Below are 6,675 nucleotides of genomic sequence, written 5' to 3'. Positions count from 1 at the left end.
TAACTTTGCTTCACTCTGCACAAGTTCAAAATTTTCATGCAGTCAACTCTATTATTTTCATGTAATCTGGGAAACACCCTCACACCAAGATTTCAAATCTGTTCCTTATAGATTTTTCTGATCTTCTTGTAGGCTTAATTTTTATATTTAGGCCCTAAATCCATCTGAAATTTATTTTTGATATGTTGTGAGCTAATTAACTTCAATTCTTCCCAGTTGGGTAATCAATTGACCCAACAACATTTACTAATTTTTTAAAGATTTTATTTATTTATTCATGAGAGACAGAGAGAGAGAGGCAGACACATAGGCAGAGGGAGAAGCAGGCTCCGTGCAGGGAGCCGCACGTGGGACTCGATCCCAGGTCTCCAGGATCATGCCCTGGGCCAAAGCCAGACACTCAACCGCTGAGCCACCCAGGCATCCCTTATTAATATTTTTTAAGATTTTATTTATTTATTAGAGACACAGAGAGAGAGGCAGAGACACAGGCAGAGAGAAACAGGCTCCACACAGGGAGCCCAACGTGGGTCTCCATCCCAGGTCTCCAGGATCACACCCTGGGCTGAAGGTGGCACTAAACCACTGAGCAACCGGGGCTGCCCCATTTATTAATTTTTAAGTCATCCTTTCCACACTGATTTGAAATTCTACCTTTATCACGTTCTAAATTTATTCAAAAGCGTGAGTCTATTTAAGACCTCTCTATAATAGCTCCATTAGAAAAAAGTAAGAGAAAGCTTGTCCTCCTTTGTCTTTTCAAATTTTTTCATGACTACTTTAATCATTCTTTAGATGAACTTAAAAATTGACAGTCCAAGATTGACCCTGTGTTGGTACTTACTGAAGCTATTATTCTAGTTTTGAATACATTTGAAAAATTCCATACAAAAATATGTTTTTTAAAGGATTAATTTGTCAAACAGCATTGCAAATTCTTTTAAGATTTTGGTCAGAAATGTAGTCAATTCATAGATTAATTTGGAGGATAACTGACATATTTACAAAATTGCCTTCCCACTCAAGTCTATTGTCAATCATTAAAAGAAAAAGGTAAACAGTATAGCCAGCAAAATTGAGTTTATTCAGGAATAGCAGAGGAGTTGCAAACTATGATGAACCATAGGCAAATCTGAAGAAGAAAGAAGAAAGTGATTTTTAAGAAGAAAGAAGTTGGGAGGGGTTATTTTGAACAAAAATTCATTAAGGAGAGCAAGATTTTGAGGTTGCAGCAGCTTCTCATTGGGTGAGTTGTTGCCAAGCCAGAGAAAACTCTTCCTTCTTTCTGGGGATGTAAAGTAAGCTTATTCCTTCTGAAGTATGTAAGGTAAGCTGCCAGGAGTAGTACCTGCATAACAACCCTTCCTTCATTGAGTCTCTTCTCCATTTTGAGTTAGATTTCCTTTATTTATTTTCACATTTCCCTCTTTTGATCAAGATCTTTCCTTGAAAGCATTGCTGCTCATGCATTTGGTTGATTATTTATTTACTAATTAAGCATTTTTGTCTGTGCCACTGAGCGGCAGAAAGGAGTTCTTGTCCCATGTTGCAGGGAGAGCATGAGGTGATGGAAACCATATTTGCGCAACAAAGACAGTAGAAAGAGTTTTTAGGTATTTTCCACTCTTGGGGTCATATCTTGTCTGGATTGTAAGCTTTGGAAATCATCTCAAAGTGTTGAGCAACATCATTCTATCTGGTGCATCACTTCTGTTGAGATTTGACAAGCAACAAATTTAAAAATAATTATGGGGATCCGTAGGTGGCTCAGCGGTTTGGCGCCTGCCTTTGGCCCAGGGCGCGATCCTGGAGTCCCAGGATCGAGTCCCACGTCAGGCTCCCCGCATGGAGCCTGCTTCTCCCTCCTCCTGTGTCTCTGCCTCTCTCTCTCTATGTCTATCATAAATAAATGAATAAATCTAAAAAAATAAAAATAAAAATAATTATGCAAAACAGAATTAAAAGTAATGTAACAGGGATCCCTGGGTGGCGCAGCGGTTTGGCGCCTGCCTTTGGCCCAGGGCGCGATCCTGGAGACCCGGGATCGAATCCCACATCGGGCTCCCGGTGCATGGAGCCTGCTTCTCCCTCTGCCTGTGTCTCTGCCTCTCTCTCTCTCTCTCTCTGTGTGACTACCATAAATAAATAAAAATTAAAAAAAAAAATTAAAAAAAATAAATAAATAAAAGTAATGTAACAAATCCCATATGCATAATCGTTCAAAACCATGACCCAAAACTGAAGGTAGCCAACTAAACAAGTCAAAGGAGCAGGGAGATCAGGTGCAATTTGTTGTAACCAGTGTACTTGTTCCCCAATCTTGTGTAATTGAGTTTCTACCTCTCCGGAGGCATTTAGCCAGGTGCAGCAGGTGGTGTTTGCTATTGCACAAACGCCTTCTTGTTCAGCAAGTAACCAAGGACTATGCAATTGTCCAAAACTATCTTAGCCAGAGTCAAATGATCATTGTTGGGCTGCTACTGCTTTGATGTGGAATTGGCTACCTCTCCTAATATTAGGGAGAGATTTCTGATCATCTGTTCATTGGTATTTACACCAATCCAAGGAAGAAAAACTTTCCCTATGGAGTCATGGATGCCTTTTAGAAGTTCCCGTTTAAGGCAGCCATGGAGTCTCAGTGGATGGACAAATGAGAGGCTTCTGATTTGTTAGGCATGTTAACAGGGATGGTTAAATCCCAAGAAGCTTTGGCCTCCAATTCACCAGCTATCTAGACATTCATATGCCCATAAAAATGCCATCCACTGAAGACAAAAATTAAAGCAGGGGGAGCACAGAGGACTTCAGCTGTCTGGTTATTGACAGATTCATTAGCTAGAATTTCCTAATTGAAATTTTCAAGCCAGAGGTCAGAGAAATGAGGATGACATTCTGTGAGGTACCATCCCATCCTAAAGCTGTCTTTTCCAAAAACCTTGCAAAGAAGAGTTAGCTCATTTGTATTTCCCTTGGGTACAGAGGACAGATCATATTTCACTTAGGAAAAGACATAGATTGGGAGGAAGCAAAGACTGTATGATTGGCAAAGGTGGAGGTGTCTAGTTGAGCTAGCATGATTATGATTGGGGAAAGTATGGGAACACCTGGCGGTAATACCCTGCCCCATATAGGTAACATTCAAAGGCTTGTGGTTATAATTAGTAGTGACATTTGAGACTAAGGAAAAATTGATTACAGGGAAGACCAAGGGGTCTCTGACATTGTGAATAGATTGGAGTTTCTGGTGATAGGTCCAACAGTCAGAAAGATTTGCCCCCCCCCTTTTTTTTTGCCCCTTTTGCAATAGATTGGGAAAGGTAAATAAGAGCATTGTCTTTCCAAGAAAGAAAGAAAATAAGGTGAGAAACAATAGCAAGAAAAAAATATACAGGCCTAGTCCAATCTTCTTGGGAAAGTTGTCTGCCTTGGTTGTCATTTGCTTCAAATCCTGGTCAGGTCCCTTCCAGACAGCAAGGTTGGAGGGAATCTTTCTGAAAGGGTCTTTTCTAGGTGATGAAATCTCCAAGCTGCAGATTATGATGATGTCTAATGGTTTTGTCTCCTGGGAGCACCATGGAAAGATTGTTCTACTAAGTATAATCATTCTCTAAAGATTTTATTAGACCTTTGCAAAATTGAAATATATCCCCTTTTATCAGCTGTGGATCAAAGGAAGCAGGGGTGAGGTAGGTGCATCGGGCATACTGTGATTATCTCAGAAAGGGAGCTTACCAGTTTCAAAAGGGGTGGATCTGAGATTCAGAAGAACCAGTGGCAGTGCTTTTGGCCAGGGTGTTTCAGGGGTTTCTACAAATTTTGCTAATTCAGTCTTAATGATGAATTACCAACTCAACTGGTTCTGAAAATTGGGGCTGGTAGGCACAGTGAACATGTTCTAAAACTGGCCAAACAGCACAAGTCTGTTGAAGCACCTGACCAGTAAAGTGGATTCCTTGATCACTAGGAAGTTCAAATGTGGGAAGGGGGGTGGTTTCCCAAGTAGGAATGATCCTTTCTAATAGGATCTTAGCCACTGAGGAAGTGGTGGCCTTTTTACAAGAACAGATTCTTATTGAACTCATGCAAATAATTATACTGTCATGAAAAAAAGTACTCAAGTTTCTGAATTATGGAGGGATCATTTAGGAAGAAAAAAAATAATTTCATCTTTTTTTTACAAAGATTTTACCCAATTGTTGTAAGCCATAGATCACTTAAGAGAGGAAGTTTTCTTCAACCCAGTTCAATTATATGATCCTAAAGCTATCAGAGACCTATATCCTTGGTACTTGTCAGAGTCCTTTTTATGAATTTCTCATTAGATGAAATACATTTGCAAAAGCATTAGAGTAAAACAATAACTGTCTATAAATGACAAAAGACTTAAAAATGCCCATTTTTAAAGATCTGCTAACAGTTCATTACAACAGAATTGACAAGAAAATTTGCTTATTTCTATGACATACATTTTAAAATTATAACTAATATATCAGGACACACCTGAATTTTAGGAATTTCATATAAATTTTGCAGCACCTAATCAGATACACATATACAAATATAAGGTAAAGAAGGTTTAGCATTACTTATTACTTGACAAGCTTCTCATGTAGTTTAACATACCATATAAGCCTAATAAGTTTAACATTTCCCTTTTTGTAAGGAGAGAGAACAAATATTTTGAGATATTCTAGGAACCTTCTGGAAAAACTCAAGATAGTTCAAGGTCAAAAAGATTTCACCCAGAATTTGAATTTTGGCAAGTTTGTAAAAAATATAAAATTTTTTGAACACTTGACCAAATGGATCACAGAAAATTATGAAACAAGACTTAATTATTCTTTTAACTAAAGTGACAAAAGCATTTTAAAGGCAAATACAGAAAGTTCTGTAGTTGCAAAAAGCCTTAGCTCCTTAGCACTTTTTAATAGGGAAGACTTTGTTTTTCTAAGTAATCAAAGACCTTATAAAGATAAAACACAGAATCTTTGTTTTCTAGGCAGATTACATTAAAAGTAAAGAAACTTTGTTTACAATTTCTTACTAAGAGCAAACAAATAATCTAAGAAAACTTTGTCATTTTAATAGAAAAAGTAAATTTTAATTTAGTAGCAGTATACTTTTTTTTTAAAGGATTTTATTTATTTACTCATGAGAGACACAGAGAGAGAGAGAGAAGTAGAGACATATGCAGAGAGAGAAACAGGCTCCATGCAGGGAGCCCGATGTGGGACTCGATACTGGGACTCTAGGATCACACCTTGAGCCATAGGCAGATGCCCAACCACTGAGCCACCCAGGCGTCCCTGTACCAGTATATTTTTGATATGAAAATTCTTTCTCTTTTTTCAAATTTAAGTAAACCCAGTTCAGATTTAGCTGGACCACACAAAGAATTTCTTTCTAAAGATTCCTTTTTCACAAACCTACAACTTAACAAATCTATTCAGCTTTTGTTCTATCTTATTCCTTTCTTATTCTTGTAATCATTTTACATTAGGATAAAATCACTATCTTTTTCCTCAACAAAAAGATGAATATCTATTCCTAATACTTCGTGTTACTGAAAACATCCTACTTTTCTTGCCTACCTTTCATATACAATAATTTTCTTTTTTAAAAAATATTTTATTTATTTATTCATGAGAGACAGAGAGGGAGGCAGAGAGATAGGCAGAGGGAGAAGCAGGCTCCATGCAGGGAGCCCTACGTGGGACTCAATCCTGGGTCTCCAGGATCACTCCCTAGGCTGAAGGTGGTGCTAAACCACTGGGCCACCCAGACTGCCCCAAAGTAGATACATCTGTGTTCAGTAACTAATGTTTTAATATTTGATCTTTATGGAAAATGATCTAGATATTCAATGAAATTCCATCATTTAAAGTTTCAAGTTACCAAAATGATTTGGGGAAGTTATGTTTTAAGCACATATACCATAAAACATAATTACGGCACTTTAAAAGATTCTCATCCCACTTTTATCTATCTAAATAATTTGTTCCTCAAAACTATGTCTAGATTACTCACAAAACCTAATGAGATATTTGACAAAATCAGCCATCATCTCAAGTGAATTTTCTTGCTGACAAATTCTGCAACAGAAATAACACGAACTTATCTGATTACATTTAATGCTGGTAACTCTGAAGACATGCTTGTTTTTATGAAACCAACAAACTTAAACTAGCTTTTAGTTTATCTCAGACCGTATGAACTCAAAATACATTTGGTTCAGTCTATTTAATTTATAGAAGGACTTATTTTTTAAGCCAATTAAATAGAATTGTTTACAAATTAATTTTGGCAGTATTATCCAGAGGTAGAAAAATATCACATATCTGTAACATCCATACAGAACATATAGATAGACACAGAGATCTTATAACTTTTGTTTTAAAATTTTTAGTTATGTGTCAGGTACAAAACTCGAAAGAATAGTTGGATCCAAATTATGTTTCTGGTAATGGCCTAAGTTAAGTTTACCTCTTCAGATGGCCAAAGTTTTTTACTAAATATTTTTTTATTTGTATACTATAAGGATCCTTTTAGAGTTATTTTTGGAGCCATTTTGTTTTTCAGGACCTTCTGCATTCCAATCTAAGAATGCATTCCATTGTCACTGAGATGTTTGGAATCTTCTCTTTTAAGGCATCTCCTTAAGGTGGATTTATCTAA

This window comes from Vulpes lagopus, chromosome 8 (genome assembly GCF_018345385.1).
Source record: "Vulpes lagopus strain Blue_001 chromosome 8, ASM1834538v1, whole genome shotgun sequence".
NCBI classification, from domain to species: Eukaryota; Metazoa; Chordata; class Mammalia; order Carnivora; family Canidae; genus Vulpes; species Vulpes lagopus.
Note: the sequence above shows the minus strand (reverse complement) of the source record.